The 17,759-nt window shown below is 40.6% G+C and overlaps 1 protein-coding gene across 2 annotated transcripts in view; it reads left to right on the top strand.

Moving 5' to 3' along the window:
• Positions 1 to 17,759, top strand: part of Kcnq5 (potassium voltage-gated channel subfamily Q member 5) — a 565,394-nt gene that overhangs the window by 520,771 nt on the left and 26,864 nt on the right. The window lies entirely within an intron of this gene.

Genomic DNA, 17,759 nt, shown 5'->3' with positions numbered 1-17,759 from the left:
TGCTCAAATACAGCAGTATCTTACATAATAGATCCCCTCATTAGTGTAAATTAGTATTTCTGAATGTTGCTAATTAGCAAGCCCAAGAACAAACACAGTGAAAATCAACATCACTATTAATCAATGAAATGCAGGTCAGAACCACTGTCAAATATCAACTCTCTCCAGTTAGAATGGCTGTTATCCAAGACAAAAGATAACAAGTATTGGCCAAAAAAAGAAAGAAGTAACACTGTTGGTTGAAATATAAAATATAAATTATTATCCTCTTTATGGAAAGAAAGAGTACGAAGTTTCCTTAAAAACTAAAAATATATGCCAGGCATGGTGGTGCATTTAACCCCAGCAATTTGGAGGTAGATATAGGAGAATCACTGTGAGTTCAAGGCCAGCCTGAGACTACTATAATGAATTCTAGGTCAGCCTGAGCTAAAGCAAGACACTACCTCAAAAAACTAAAATAAAAATACAACTAAATAGAATTACCATGTAGGGTCCCTCTGTTAGGACACGAAGGAAATGTTACCAGTGGAAATAAAATCAATGTGTAGGGCTGGAGAGATGGCTTAGTGGTTAAAGCACTTGCCCACAAAAGCCTAAGAACTCTTGTTAGAATCTCCAGGTCCCACATACCAAGATGCACAGTGACATAAGAGCACAATGCTGCACATGCGCACAAGGGGGTGAATGTGTCGAGTTTGTTCACAGCACCTGAAGTCCCTGGAGCATCCATACTCTCCCTCTCTCTCTCTCTCTTTCTCTTTCTCCCTCTCTCTCTCTCTCTCTCTCTCTCTCTCTCTCTCTCTGTGTGTGTGTGTGTGTGTGTGTGTGTGTGTGTGTGTGTGTGTGTGTATGTGTGTCAAAAATAAATTAATTGGGCTAGATAGATTGCTTAGCAGTTAAAGTGCTTTCCTGTGAAGGCTAAGGACCCATGTTCAACTCTCCAGATCCCACTTAAGCCAGACACATGAAGGTGAGGCAAGTGCAAGTTCACACATACCCACTAGGTGCCGCACACTTCTGGAGTTCAATTGCAGTGGCTGATGCCCAGGAGTGCCAATTCTGTCTCTCAACTTAAAAGAAAAATTAGTTTATAACTGAAGAGATGGCTTAGTGGTTAAGGTGCTTGCCTGCAAAGCCTGAGGATCCAGGTTCGATTCTCCAGGTCCCACATAAGCCAAATGTACAAGGCGGTGCATGCATCTGGAGTTATTTGCAGTGGCTAGAGGCTCTGGTGCACCCATTCTCTCTGTCCCTGTCTCTCTCTCTGTCTCTTTCTGTCTGTCTCAAATGAATAAAGTAAAAATAAATCTTTAAAAAATTAATCTTCATAAAGAATCAGAGACGGGTGTGGTGGCACACACCTTTTATCCCAGCACTCAGGAGGCAGAGGTAAGAGGATCACTGTGAGTTCGAGGCCACCCTGAGACTACATAGTGAGTTCCAGGTCAGCCTGAGCTAGAAAGAGACCCTACCTTGACAAAAAAAAAAAAAAAAAAAAGAGAGAGAGAGAGAGAGAGAGAATCAGACTTTAAAAACTCAATATGTAGAAGGACATGTGAATTCCCATGTTCATTGCAGCATTATTCATATTAGCATCAATAAAGGACTAGATAAATAACAAAGTGGCATGTGGAAAACTATTCAGCTATCACTGACAAAATGGATAAACTTGGAAGATATTATATTAGGTAAAATTAACCAGGTACACAAATGTCTTACTTATATGTGAAATCTAAAAATATTGAATTCATTTAGAAATAAAGAGTAGAATAAAGATTGGGATAAGTAAGGAAAAGGGAGGTGGGGAGGTTTTGGTCAAAAGATAATTAAAAGTAATAATAAAGCCGGGAGTGATGGTGCAGCCTTGAATCCCAGCACTTGGGAGGCAGAGGTAGGAGGATTGCCGTGAGTTTGAGGCCAGCCTGAGATGACATAGTGAATTCCAGGTCAGCCTGAGCTAGAGCGAGACCCTACCTCAAAAATCCAAAAAAAAAAAAAAAGGGGAATAATAAATATTAAATTAAAAATTGGGTGTGGTGGCACACGCTTATAATCTCAGCACTCAGGAGACTGAGGTAAGAGATTCACTGTGGGCTGGAGAGATGGCTTAGCAGTTAAGCGCTTGCCTGTGAAGCCTAAGGACCCCGGTTCGAGGCTCGGTTCCTCAGGTCCCATGTTAGCCAGATGTACAAGGGGGCGCACACGTCTGGAGTTCATTTGCAGTGGCTAGAGGCCCTGGCGTGCCCATTCTGTCTCTCTCTCTCTCTGCCTCTCTCTTTCTGTCTGTCGCTTTCATATAAACAAAATAAAAATAAAAATGAATTTGAGGCCAGCATGGGGCTACAGAATAGATAGTACAAGGTCAGCCTAGGCTAGAGGGAGACTCCGCTTCAAAAAAACTTCTTTAAAAAGATACATAATTGAAGCAGGGTATGGTGGCACATGACTTTAATCCCAGTACTTGGGAGGCTGAGGTAGAGGAATCGCTATGAGTTTGAGGCCACCCTGAGACTGCTTAGTGAATTCCAGGTCAGCCTGGGCTAGAGTGAGACCCCACCTTGAAAAAAACAAAAACAAAAACACACACAAAAAAAAGATGCACAGTGAAGGTAGGTGTGGTGGTGCACAACTTTAAGCCCAGCATTCTGGGGGAAGAGGTAGGACTGCTGTGAGTTTGAGGCCAACCTGGGACTACAGAATAAGTTCCAAGTCAGTCTGAGCTAGAGTCAGATGCTACCTTGGAAAAACAAACAAACAAACAAAAAGATCCAGAGCTGGAGAGATGGCTTAGCTGTTAAGGTACTTGCCTGCAAAGCCAAAGGACCCAGGTTCAGTTCCCCAGGGCCCATGTAGCCAGATGCACAAAGCACATGCATCTAGAGTTTGTTTGCAGAGGCAGGAGGCCCTGGCATGCCCATTCTCTCTCTCATCGTCTTTCTCACTCTTAAATAAATAAATTAAAATTAAACGATATATAATTAAAGTAAGATAAAGAGTGCCTTCAACAAATCCATTTACATCACAGTAATTATAGCTAATGCCTATAGTAAATTCTCTTGAAAAATGCAAATTTTGTGCCAGGCATGATGGCTCAAGCCTTTAATCCCAGCACTCTGGAGGCAAAGATAAGAGGATCGCCTGAGTTCGAGGCCACCCTGAGATGACATAGTGAAATCCAGGCCAGCTTGGGCTACAGCAAGACCCTACCTCAAAAAAAAAAAACAAAAAACATTGCAAATACTAGATATTCTGTACTCATAATGTTCTCATGAAAATGATAATATACTTGTGAATTAGCTAGATTTAACCAATCTGCAATGCATTTATACCCCTAAAATATCATGTTGTACATAACACATACACACAATATTATCTGTCATTTTTTAAAATTAATAAAATAAAGCAGGCAAATAATGTAAATCTTTTATAGCAGAATATAGTGGTTTTCTTTTTCAACTCTCCCACCCTTTTGTAAAAGCAACCATTCTCTATTTTTTATTTTTTATATTTACATATATCTGTATTTTTCTAATTTGTCAAATTTTAATGTTAAATATTTTTTCTTGTCACAATGATTTAGCTAGTTTTTCTGTTCTTCTACTGGAAGCCCATTCATCCATCTAACATAACATAACATTTCAATACATCAAAATTTAATATCTGAGCTGGAGAGAGAGCTCAGCAGTTAAGGTGCTTGCTTGCAAAGCCTAACGACCAGGGTTTGAGTCCCCAGTGCCCACATAAAGCCAGATGCACAAGGTGGTGCATGCCTATGGAATTTGTTTGCAATGGCTAAAGGCCCTGTCACACCCATTTTCTGTCTGCCTCTGAATCTCTCTCTGCTTGCAAATAAATAACTAAATAAAAATTTTAATAACATTTTTCTGTGTTATATAACACTAATTATTTCTTTTTTAATACTTTTTAAGATTACCAGTCAAATAAAAAGCAAAAGAGAGGGCTGTAGAGATGGCTTAGTGGTTAAGACATTTGCCTGCAAAGCCAAAGGACCTAGGTTCAATTTCCAAGGACCCAAGCCAGATGCACAAGGTGGCACATACATCTGGAGTTCATTTGCAGTGGTTAGAGGCCCTTGTGTGCCCATTCTCTCTGTGTGTCTTGCTATCTATCTGCCTCTGTTACTCTCTTAAATAAGTAAATAGTATTTTTAGTTTTTTAGTTTTCTTTCTTTTTTTTTTTTTTTGAGGTTGAGTCTCACTGTAGCTCAGGCTGACCTGGAATTTACTATGCAGTCTCAGGGTGGCCTTGAACTCACAGTGATCCTCCCACCCTACCTCCCAAGTTCTGGGATTAAAGGCGTGTGCCACCACACCTGTCTAAAACTTTTTCTTTTTTTTAAGCAAGAGAGATTGAGTGTGTGGACAACACTCCTTGAGAGGTTATCTGGTAGTGATCATGCTTAAACAGCATCTACAGAAACTGACGTACTTTGGTGTGGCTGGAGCCAGGGGTGGAAAGGCCATTTGCAGTGAGGCAGACCTCAGGCTTCTGAGCTACCAGAATAGATTTCTCTCAAATGACAACCAGAGATGTTCAATTTCAGTCTGTTGAGAAATTGACTTTGACATTAAACATCAGCTGATGTAGAGGAAATGAGATTACATGAGAATATGCTAAATTTTAATAGGATTTGCCTCAGAGTGTTAGAACCACGGGCAAATTTTTCCTCATACTTTATGATTTAATTTAAAAGGGAGAAAGGATGAGAGTTGGTCTAACAGGTGTAATGTTAGAGTTAGATAGGAAGAATCGAGGACTTTTCCTAGAACAGTCAAGTGAACTAGGTTAATATGAATGGACTGTGTCTCTGTCAAAGCGAAGAAAGGATTTTGAACTGTACTAACTGAAAATAAAAAATCAAGAATAGTTGGGTTCACACACTCTTTGCATGCCAGGTCTCTTCTGGGTTTTTCTGTCCTTTCTGGAACGATATCATTCACAGAGAAGCCTGCAGAGTCATTCTACCCCAGGGTGACCAAAGGGTGTAGCTGGGAGGGAACTAAGTGACTGTGCTGTTGGGCATGCATTGCAGTCACGCAAGCAAAGGAAGGTGGTGTATCTGCTAACAGGGCACACAGACATCCCATCATGTACCACCCCCAGGTAGGAAACAGTGCTGATCATATAGATGTCAAGTCCGTGTAATATGATCTTCATCTGTTACCATTGGAATAATTAATCCAAATATCATTACACTCATTAGAACTGGTATGAAATCCAGGCATGGTGGTGCACGCCTTTAATCCCAGCACTATGGAGGTAGAGGTAGGAGGATCACTGTGAGTTCCAGGCCACAGACTATGTAATGAACTCCAGGTCAGCCTGTGCTAGAGCGAGACCCTAACTCAAAGAAAAGACAAGACTAGAAAGAGGGAAGGAAGGAAAGAAAGAAGGAAGGAAAGGAGGGAGGGAGGGAGGGATGGAAGGAGGAAGAAAGGAAGGAAAGAAAGAAAGGGGCTAGAGAGATGGCTTAGCATTTAAACTGCTTGTCTGGGAGCCTAAGGACCCAGGTTCGATACCCTAGTACCCATGTAAGCCAGATGCACAAGGTGGCACATGCATCTAGAATTCTTTTTGCAATGGCTACAGGCCCTGGCATGCCCATTCTGTCTCTGTCTGCCTCTTTCTCTCTCTCAAGTAAATAAATATGTTAAAAATCTGTCTACCTGGATTGTTTGAAGTAGAGAAACATTCAAAATAAAATAAAGGTTTGTTGGGGCTGGAGAGATGGCTTAGCGGTAAAGAAATTTGCCTGCAAAGCCAAAGGATCCCAGTTCAATTCTCCACATGCATCTGGAGTTTGTTTGCACTCTGTAGAGACCCTGGTGCACCCATTCTCTCTCTCTCAGATAAATAAAAAATAATAATAATAAATGTTTGTTGCCAGGCATGGTGGTGCACGCCTTTATCCCAACACTCAGGAGGCAGAGGTAGGAGGATCACTGTGAGTTCAAGGCCACCCTAAGGGGGTGAGCTAGAGCAAGACCCTACCTTGAAAATAAATAAAGGCTTGTATCAGACAGAGTTCATGTTATAGTTGATGATGGTATCTAGGAACAAGATGAAACAGAAAGAGATTTGGTACCACCGAAAGGGCTTTGGCACAGTTTATTTCCCCAGTGATGCTCAGAGTGGACTTAAGATGTGTGAGCTTATTCTGACTTCAGTGGTTTTCTCTGAGATGTTCAGAGTTTTAGCTAACAAGTACAAATCTATCTACCCCTCTTTGGAAACAGAAATTGAAAGAGAATTACAAATGCTCAGGGGTTACCAGCAGAAAGATTAAACCAATGGGGAGAAATGTAGTTTATGTAGTGACACCCCACTTGGACCAATGAAGAAAACCTTAGTACAAAGTACAAGTACAGCATTATTAGTTGTAAATTCAAGGGCTTAACTGTCGGAGGTACTAGCATAGGTTTGAGTATGCCATGGGAAAATGTGGGCAAAGCACATGGAGTTGCAAAAGCAAGAAAAGAGAGCAAGAAAGTGAAATTGGAAAATTATTACAAACAAGAGGTAGACAATTTAGTATAAACGCTGGTAGGAAAAGAAGATGTGGTGGGTGGGATCTCACTTGATTTCACTCTGCTCATAATCAATGAATTTATGGCGCTGGCCTTTACTAGTTGGGTGACTTAGATACATTTACAGAATTCAAAGCCAGAATTGCTTACAAATTAGAAGGTCAAATCACACCTAATTTCCCAGAAAACCCAGAAGTAGTTTTAAAATATTTTTTATTTATTTTATAGAGAGGGGAGAGAGAGTAAGGGCATGCCAGAGACGAGCACAGGCACATCTGTCTGTCTGTTTGTTTGTTTGTTTGTTTGTTTGTTTGTTTGTTTGTCTCGAGGTAGGGTCTCACTCTAGCCCAGGCTGACCCAGAACTCACTCTGTAGTCCCAGGCTGGCTCCGAACTCATGGCGATCCTCCTACTTCTACTTCCTGAGTGCTGAGATTAAGGCTATGCACCACCACACCTTTTTTTTTATTTGATTTGTATTGTGTTATTTATTGAAAATGAGCTTCAAGTTCCAATAAATGGATAATGTGGGTAAATCTAGAGTCTATGGTTCAACTTTTAAGGATTGTTGGTAATGCACAAAGCACTCCTTGAGAAGGAGAGGAAAGACTTTTCTAAAAATAATAATAATAATTGAGGCTGGAGAGATGGCTTAGCAGATAAGGCATTTGCCTGCAAAGCCAAAGGATCCTGGTTTGATTCTCTAGGACCTATGTAAGCCAGATGCACAAGGTGGCACATGCATCTGGAGTTTACCTGCAGTGGCTGGATGCTCTGGCATGCCCATTTTCTCTCTCTCACTCTCTCTCTCTCTCTCTCTCTCTCTCTCTCTCTCTCTCTCTCTCCCTCCCTCCCTCCCTCCCTCCCTCCCTCCCTCCCTCCCTCCTTCTTTCTCTCAAATAAATAAAATATGTTTTTTAAAAATCTATTATTTATTTGCAAGCAGAGAGAGAGAGACTGAGCATGCCAGGACCTCTTGTCCCTGCAAATAAACTCCAGACATATGTTCTACTTTGTGTATCTGGCTATACATGGTACTTGGGAGTTGAACTCAAGCCACCAGGCTTTTCAAACAAGCACCTTTAACCACTGAGCCATTTCTCCAACCCCAACACTTTGTTAAATACTTCTCTATGACCTTCAAATTTAAGAATAAAGACACTGAATGGATTTGGGGATGGCAGTTGCTTCAAGCCTCTGTTGGCCACCTTTCATGGAGATGGATGGGTCTATTCTCTCAAGCTCTCCACTGGGAAATCACTGAATGATCTGCTGCAACTGTTGCTCCTGGTGACAGGTTTTCTTTCCATGTGTAATAATAGTATAATCCCTATTGTCTGACATTGAAAGTATTACTTTCAGTATTTCTCATAATTGCATCTTGTTATTTTTTTAACCCCTATTTGATTGTTTAAAAAAAATAATTAGTGTGGTCTTGCATAGTCTTACAGTTTGATAATTCAATCCTTTCATTATAATCTTTGCTATTAGAAAAAAGGATGGGCTGGGCATGGTGGCACATGCCTTTAATCCCAGCACTCGGGAGGCAGAGGTAGGAGAATCACTGTGAGTTCAAAGCCACTCTGAGACTCCGTAGTGAATTCCAGGTCAGCCTGGGCTAGAGTGAGACCCTACCTTGAAAAACCAAGCAAAACAACAACAACAAAAAAAAAAAGCCAAAAGAAAAGCGATTTTCCTAAAACAATAATCATTTTAAAACATTTTTATTTATTTATTTGCAAGCAGAGGGAGATAGAGGGAAGAGATATACAGAGAATTGGTGTGCCAGGGCCTCAGCCACTGCAAACGAACTCCAGATGCATGTGCTACTTTGTTGTGACAGAAAGATTGCTCAGTGGTTAAAGGTGCTTGCTTGCAAAGCCTGACAGCCTGGGTTTGATTTCCTAAAGCCTACATGAAGCCAGATGCACAAAGTGGCATATGCATCTGGAGCTTGTTTGCAGTGGCAAGAGGCCCTGGAACACCCATTCATTCTTTCTCTTGTCTCTCCCTTCCTCCCTCCCTCTCTCTCTCTTTTCCCCTCTCTCTCCCCTTGCAAATAAATAAAATATTTTAAGTTTAAAAACACATTATTTAGGGCTAGAGAGATGGCCTAGCAGTTATAGCAGTTAAGGAATTTTCTTGCAAAGCCAAAGGACCCCAGTTTGATTCCCCAGGACCCATGTAAACCAGATGCACACGGGGATACATGCATCTGGAGTTTGGTTGCAGTGGCTGGAGACCCTGGTATGCCCATTCTCTCTCTCCCTCTCTCTGTCTCTTTCTCTTTCTCTCAAATAAATAAACTAAAAACACATTATACCTAGAGTATTTTCTACATTCCTTATTAGTGCACTGAGGACCCATTGACTCTGAGTGACTTAGCAGCATGTAACACAGGATAAGAAAACAAAAAGGGCCCAGCCAGTGACATACTGAAATGAAATTGTGCTGTTACATCAGGGCCCAAACAGTTACTCGAAACTGTAGTTGGAGGAGATGGCTTAGCAGTTAAGGCACTTGCCTGCAAAGCCAAAGGACCCAGGTTTGATTCCCCAGTATCCACGTAAGCCAGACTCCCAAGAGGTGCATGTGTCTGGAGTCTGTATGTAGTGGCTGGAAGCCCTGGCGTGCCCATTCTCTCTCCCTCTCTCTCTCTCTCTCTCTTTCTCCCCCTCTTTCTGTGACTCTAAACAAACAAATAAATAAAAATTTGAAAAATTAAACTCTAGTTGCATTAAGGGAATTTGTCTTTGGGCTAATGCATGTCTAAACTGCTCCATCTAAATTTAGGGTGATATTTTAAGTGCTCTGAAATGCTAGCAGGTGCGAAAGCAATTGAGACACAGCCAGCTGCAAAGGAAGGACCCCTGTAAAATAACTTACAATCCATGGCATGATGTAACAAATTAGCACTCCCATTAATACTGACTACTTTAATGTGTGTTCTGTGTTCCATAGTGGAAGAAAAGGGCCATTGCACATCTTAGATTCCTAAAATGTAAATATATTATGAACTTCTAGGCCTCACACTCTTGCTGTAAGAAACATATCAATACTCTGATTGGTTTCAAATTTTGAATTTTTCAAAGACTTTTTTCTTCATTATACTTGATTTTTATAAATAATAATAATAAAGGGATAGTGGTGCATGCCTTTAATCCCAGCACTAAGGAGACAGAGGTAGTATTGCCATGAATTTGAGGCTACCCTGAGAGTGAATTCCAGGGTAGCCTAGGAAAAAGCCTGACCCTACCTTACAACAACAGCAAAAATTAATAGTAATAATAATAATAGTTTTTTGCTATTTTCCAAATACATTGTATGTCATAAGGTATATATTAGTTGTGGCTGGAAGTATAGCTCAGTGATTGATCATGTCTAGAATTTCTGGTATCTTGATTCAATCTCTAGCACTTCTCCCCCCAACAAACAAATACCTTCATTGCTGAAAAAAAAAAATCCACAGCGAATTTTAAACTAAATACATGTGCCCAGTGTGGTGGCACATGCCTTTAATCCTAGCACTTAGGAGCAGAGGCAGGAGAATCACCATGAGTTCGAGGCCACCCTGAGACTCCATAATGAATTCCAGTGCAGCCTAGGCTAGAGTGAGACCCTACCTTGAAAAACCAAAAACATAAAATAAATAAATAAATATACATAATGTATAATATCCTACCCAATTATAACTAATTTTGTTTTTACCAACTCTGTTCTAGCTGTTTTTCAATGTTATCAATATGAGTAGTTACTTATTGTAATTTAACTGTACACTTTAAAATATTTTCACTGTATTATATACTATTAATAATTATCTTTGTCTTGGCCACTAGTACACCTTCATGGTCAAATGTTATCAGTGATGATAATGTAGAGTTTTCTACTTTGGAATATTAAAAATTATATTACACTTTATAGAGGGTAATAATAATGAACTTTATTACATCAAGTTTCATTTTATTTGCACATAAATCACAAGGAAATTTTCCATGCAGTAAACTTATTAAATTGATGACTTTTAAAAAAATTTTAGGTATTATGTTAGAATTTACATCACAAACCAGCAATACCAAAGTATACCAAGTTCATGTAGTTTTATTATTTTATAAATTACATGGATATAGGATTATACTTTTAACTTTTTTAATTGTAATTTTTCTTTACTCATTTGAGAAAGAGAGAAAGAGATAGACAGAGAAAGAGAAAGAATGGGCATGTCAAGGCCTCCAGCCACCACAAATGAACTCTAGACATATATGTCACTATATGCATCTGGCTTACATGGCTACTGGGGAATTGAACCTGGGTCATTAGGTTTTGCAGGCAAGTGCCTTAACTGCTAATTCATCTCTCCAGCCCAGGATTATACTTTAAATTTCTATGTTTTTGTTTTTAGTAAGATTGAATAGTTTTCACTCTTTTTTCCAGTACTAATCCCTTTTGGATGAATATACTTTTTTTTTAAATTTGCACATCAAGCCCAAGGCCTTGTACTTGAGGGCTAAGCACTTAGCTACATCCTCAGCCCAAGAAGTCTCTCTGGAGTGACTTACCTGTGCTTTTGTATTTGGTATCATAATTCATTCAAATAAGCTCCTTTGCATTATAGATAGATAAAACTAATATTTTGTAGCATTTTCCTAATCAAACATTTTTGGCTTTATGATTTACTTATGGCTAGCAGTATGTCTGGGGCGAGCCCCCTGTCCTGCAGGAGAAGAACGACCACCAGATGAAGATCCTTCTTGATCACACTTTATTGGAGAGCCTCTTGGTTAACAGGAAAGCTGATGGCGAGGGGCGAGGGGCGCAGGAGTGTAGCTGCTTTTATAGGGCAGAATACTATGGGGCGCCTGCTGATTGGCTGCCATAGGCTCACCCGCCCACAGGAGCCACGGGATAGGCTTGGGACAAGGTGCGTCAAGCGCATGCGCAACCTCAAGCAAGGTTGGCACCAAGGGCGCTGCCTAAATAAGGAATTGTTTACCTCAAGACTGGCAGGAAGCCAGCGCCATCTTGTAATGGCGTCTGCATTAGCTCCCTACATATGTCCATGATCAGAGTTATAATTTTCTCCTTTTTAAAAAATAATATTTTATTATTTATTTATTTAAGAAAGAGAGAGTGAGAGAGAAGGAGAGAATGGGCATACCAAGGCTTCTAGCCACTGCAAATGAACTCCAGACACATGTGCCACCTTGTGCATCTGGCTTACATGGGTACTAGGGAATCGAACCTGAGTCCTTAGGTTTCACAGGCAACTGCCTTAACCACTAAGCAATCTCTCCAGCCCATAATTCTCTCTCTTTTAATCTGTATCACCTCAACCCTGAAGATAGTATTCTCCCATGAACAAAAAGTAGGGTTTTTTTTCTTTTCGGTTTCGAGGTAGGGTCTCACTCTAGCTCAGGTTGACCTAGAATTCACTATGTAGTCTCAGGGTGGCTTTGAACTCATAGTTATCCTCCTTCCTCTGCATCCCAACTGTTGGGATTAAAGTCATGTGTCACTATGTCTGGCTTAGTTTCCTTTCTTTTCTTTTTTTTTTTTTTTTTGACAACTTCTATAAATTATAGACAATAAACCATGATAAATCCCTTCCCCCACACCCTTTCCCCTTCAACAAATCCACTCTCCAGCATATCCCTTCCCCCTCTTAATCAGTCTCTCTTTTATTTTGAGGTCATCATGTTTTCCTCCTATTATAAGAATCCTGTGTAGGTAGCGTCAGGCACTGTGGAGTTATGGTATCCAGGCCATTTTGTGTCTGGAAGAGTGCATTGCAAGCAGTCTTACCCTTCCTTTGGCTCTTACATTCTTTCTGCCACCTCTTTCACAATGGACCTTGAGCTGTGGAAGGTGTGGCAGAGATGTTTCCGTGCTTAACACTCCTCTGTCACTTCTTCTCAGCGCTATGGTGCCTTTCGAGTCATCCCAGATGTCACTGCCATCTGAAAAGAGAAGCTTCTCTAATCCAAAAGTGAGGATAGCATTAGGATATAAATATGAACATTAAGAGAAGTGCTTACTGGGCAGTGTGGTAAGCATAATATATGCATTTAACTAGACACCAGCAGGTGTTACACCTGTAGGGCTCATGACCTCCCCTATCATAGGATTTCAGTACCAGGAATGTATTCCTTCCCATGGAGCTGTGGTTGGTTTCCCCCATAACAGACATGCCACTGTTGCACCCGCTGGCTCATTTGGCCTGGCTGGCCAGACTTAAGGCTTGAGTGTCCACTGCAAAGGTAGTTTTCTACTAGGATTTTGACAATGTTATTTCATGTTGGTCTATGATGATGTAAACTTCTTATGTGTTGAAACAGTAGTGACTCCTTTAACAACTTTAAGAACAAGTGTCAAAGCCTTTAGGAATGAGGGTTTAGGTTGCACGGGGATTGAAGACAATAACTGGAATTTAGAAGGGTAAGCACTTCAAGCTGAATTAAATGATGATAAGAGTATTATAATACCACTAAACCATGTTCATATATGTTGGTGTTTTCAAAGTAGAGTCTCACTCTAGCCCAGGATGACTTGAAACTCAGTCTGTGGTTCCAGGCTGGCCTTGAACTCACAGAAATCCCCCTACTTCTCCCTCCACATATGCTAGCAGATGAGAGATGCTTGCTATTCATTTGCTTTATTAAAAACCTACAAGAAAACAAAATCAAGAATGAATATTTCATTTATTCATTGAATAATAAAGTTATAAAATAAAATAACAGAGCTGGAGAGATGCTTTAGCAGATGCTTGCCTGCAAAGCCAAAGGACCCAGGTTTGATTCCACATAAGCCAGATGCACAAAGTGACACATGCATCTGGAGTTTGTTTGTAATGGCTAGAGGCTTTGGCATGCCCATTATCTATCTATCTCTCTCTATCTATCTATCTACCTATCTATCTATCTATCTATCTATCTATCTATCTATCTATCTCTCCCTCTTAAATAACTAAATAAATAATATAGTAAACATTTTAAAAATGAAATAGTAAAACTGTCCAACAAGACACATTTGGATATAATAACGTAATTGCTGTCTGACTCCCCTGCTGCCTAGTCTTGCCCCTGAACAAGATGGATGGACCATATCTCTTTTTGGAATTGAGGTTGGGATTGTGGAAGTGCATTACCCTAGGAAGTAGCAATGGTTTCAGTACCTTCCCTTCTGTGTTTATTGTGACAATGCACCCATAATAGCTTTTTTATTAACTCACAAGTAAAGGACCCTAGGGGCTGGGAAGATGGATGGTTCCATGGTTAAAGGCACTTGCTTACAAATAAAGGACTCATCATCGTATGTTACTGAATTGCTTGCCCCAGCACCGTCATGTAATAGTTATTCTGTGTTTTCAAGCAGACAGGTTGTCAGTATCAGCCTTTCAGGAGCTGCCTTCCCTGTGTCCTCCCTGGTGTTCCCTAATTTTTTAAGGTAGGAGAAGTACTTCTTACCAAAGTTTAGAGGAGTGAAGGCAGTCACTTGCCTCTATCTTCAAAGACAGTGGAAAACACTGTAATGAAATCTGTACTCACATTCCTGACAAAGTGTGTGATTTGCTATGTCCTTTACATAGCTAACATCTGGGCCTGTCACAGGCTCCAAAATGGTGCTCAGTGGCCTTGGCTCTGTCAGCCACCTGGTTGGCATGTGAAGCCTTCTCTACCTGTCTTCTCACACGTTAAGCTGAAAGCTTCAGGAGATGCACATTTCCAGAGTTCTTTGGCAACCTGAGCTGGCAGAGCACCAAGCCATGGTAACCACCCTTCCCCAAAGTGAATCTTTAGTCCATGTACTGGAGACCACATTCTGTAGGGTGTACATGACCACCTAAAGGAAAAAGTAGCACAAGAGAAGAGATGGCAGAGATCACCAACAGAGCAAAGAAAGGGCTGGAGAGGTGGGTTAGTGGTTAAAGCATTTGCCTGCAAAGCCAAAGGATCTCGGTTTGATTCTCCAGGTCCCATATAAGCCAGATGCACAAGGGGATGCATGCATCTGGAGTTCGTTTGCAGCAGCTAGAGGCCCTGGCATGCCCATTCTCTCCCTCCCTCTCTTTCTCTCTCTCTCTGTTTCTCTCAAATAAATAAATAAAATATATCATTAAAAAGACAAAGAGCCAAGAAAGAAAAACTGGGAAATGGGTCAGAGAAGACACTTAAGGTCTCAGCTACATGGTTTAACTTCTGTTTCTTTCACTACAAAGTTTCATAGACTCTCCCCAATTTTTTTTAATTAAAAAAAAAAGTTTCATAGACTTCTATGACTTACATTCCACACTTTGAAACATGAGCTTATGGGCTGGAGGGATGGCTTAGCAGTTAAGGGGTTTGCCTCAAAGCCAAAGGACCCAGGTTCAATTCCCCAGGACCCACGTTAGCCACAGGGGGCGCACGCGTCTGGAGTTTGTTTGCAGTGGCTGGAGGCCCTCACGTGCCTATTGTCTGTCTCCGCCCCTCCCCCCTCGCTCTTTCTCTGTCAAATGAATAAATAAAAGAAAATATTTAAAAAGAAAAGAAAAATGAGCTGGTAAAAGTATATACTTCTTGGGAGTTTTATAGCAATTAAACTTCTTTGCACTTAATTAGATTTCTCTAAAACCCCTCTATTACTATTGTTATCATTGTTATTGCCTGGGAGGAATTAACTGGAAACCCCCAAGCAAAGTTTTTCCAGATTTGTTCATTTCCTAGGCCACCATAACAAATGACTCCATATTGTGTGGCTTAAAGCAACAGAAATACCTGGTTTCACAGTTCCAGCATCCAAAATCCAGGTATTCCCAGTGTTGACTTTTTCTGGAAGCTCTCAAGAAGAAAAACCATCAGTTGTGGTTTACAGGTTAAAGGTTCTGCATAGCCTCGTGTGTTCGAACTTTTGGTGTCAGCTGGAAGGTTGGGAAACCTTTAGAAGATGAGGCCTTGGTGGAGGAAGTGGGTCACTAGGGACTTGAGACTATAGCCCAACCCCCAGTTCCTATCTATGCTGTTTCCTGATCACACATGCAATGTGACCAGCACCTCCTGCCACTGTCCCCAAGCCTTCCCTGATGTGATGGACTGTATCCCCTCAGACTGTCAGCTGAAATGAGTCATTCCTTTCTTAGGTTGCTTTTTTTTTTTTAATATATTTTATTTACTTATTTAAAAGAGAGAGAGTGAATGAGCATGCCAGGGCCTCCAGCCACTGCAAACGAACTCCAGTTGCATGTGCCACCTTGTGCATCTGGCTTATGTGGGTCCTGGAGAGTTGAACCAGGGTCCTTTGGCTTTGCAGGCAAATGCCTTAACCACTAAACCATCTCTCCAGCCCCTTAGTTTGCTTTTTGTTAGGTATTTGTACACAACAACAAGGAAAGTAATTAATTCAGAAAATCCGGGGCTGGAGAGATGGCTTGGCAGTTAAGGCACTTGCCTTCAAATCAAAAGGATCCAGGTTCAATTCCCACATAAGCCAGATGTACAAGATGGCACATGTGTCTGGAGTTTATTTGCAGTGGCTGGAGGCCCTATCATGCCCATTCTCATTTCCTGTCTCCCTCCCTCTCTCTCTCTCTCTCTCTCTCTCTTTCTCTCTCCCTCCCTCCCTCCATCCATCCATTTCTCTGTGTCTGTCTCTGCTTGCAAATAAATAAATAAAATAATTTTTTAAAACCCATAGCAAATACCAGTGGAATTAAATGAGCCCCAACTACTTTCCAAATACAAGCAGAGTCTCAGTGAGTGAACGTCCAACAGCCTTTTGAATTTGAATCCAACCAGGATAAGCCATAAGCTTTCCTATAATGTATGTCAACATTTACCAAGACTCAGAAATAATGAAGGCCACTAAACCCATCTCTCATGAGCATTTATATTGCTTCTATTACCTTTATTTTTTTTTAATTTTTATTTATTTGAGAGCAACAGACACAGAGAGAAAGACAGATAGAGGGAGAGAGAGAGAATGGGCGCGCCAGGGCTTCCAGCCTCTGCAAACGAACTCCAGACGCGTGCGCCCCCTTGTGCATCTGGCTAACGTGGGACCTGGAAAACCGAGCCTCGAACCGGGGTCCTTAGGCTTCACAGGCAAGCACTTAACCGCTAAGCCATCTCTCCAGCCTACCTTTATTTTTAAAATATTCTTTTTATTTACTTATTTAGAGAGAGAGAAAGAATGAGAATGGGTGCACCAGGGCCTCCAGCCACTACAAGTGAACTCGATGCATTTACCACCTTGTACATCTGGCTTACATGGGTACTGGGGAATCAAACCTGGGTCCTAAGTCTTCATAGGCAAGCACCTTAAGCGCTAAGTCATCTCTCCAGTCCTCACTTACCTTTCTGTTAATAATCTAATATACATTCATTGTAGAACTTTTGGAAAATATAACTAAGTGAAAAGAATAAAATTACACTCAAGAGGTAGGGGTCGTACAGGTTCTCTGTGAGTTTGAGGTCAGCCTGAGACTACATAGTACATTCAAGGTCAGTCTGTGCTAGAGTGAAACCCTACCTTGAAAAAAAAAGAATAAAGGAAGAAGGGGAAAGGAAGGTGCAAGTCAAGTATGGTGCTATACACCTGTAATTCTACCTATTTATTAAACTTTAAAAAAAATTTTTTAAAAGAATAAAATTATTCTTGATCTTGTATATTTTTTTCTTTAAATATATGACATATTTCCAGTCATTTATCCTACAGCATCATTTTTAACATTTCATCCTATAATTCTAACAGTACTCATTTAGCCTATCCCTATTATAAGAATTTTAACCCATTTTCAATATTTTGTTCCTAGACTAGGTGTGGTGGTGCATTCCTTTAATCCCAACCCTTAGGAGGCCAAGGTAGGAGGATCACTGTGAGCCTGAGACCAGACTGGGACTATAGAGTGAGTTCCAGGTCAGCCTGGGCTAGAGTGAGACTGTACCTCAAAAAAAAAAAAAAAAAAAATATATATATATATATATATATACACACACACATACATACACACACACACACACCCGTGTGTGTGTGTGTGTGTGTGTATGTGTGTATTGTTCCAGAAAAGAGATGCAAAAACCCAAATTAACAATTTAGTATTTATTATAAACATGTTCTTTTTCAAATGCTACAATTAGTCAAAAAGTAAATTTGATTGCTTGATGAGAAACACATTTTCCTATCTAATCTGAAAATATTTTCTTAGCTCTGGTTGTATTAAGCACACTCGCTCATTGGC

Source organism: Jaculus jaculus, chromosome 8 (assembly GCF_020740685.1).
Source record: "Jaculus jaculus isolate mJacJac1 chromosome 8, mJacJac1.mat.Y.cur, whole genome shotgun sequence".
NCBI classification, from domain to species: domain Eukaryota; kingdom Metazoa; phylum Chordata; class Mammalia; order Rodentia; family Dipodidae; genus Jaculus; species Jaculus jaculus.
Note: the sequence above shows the minus strand (reverse complement) of the source record. Positions and strands in the feature narration are given on the sequence as shown.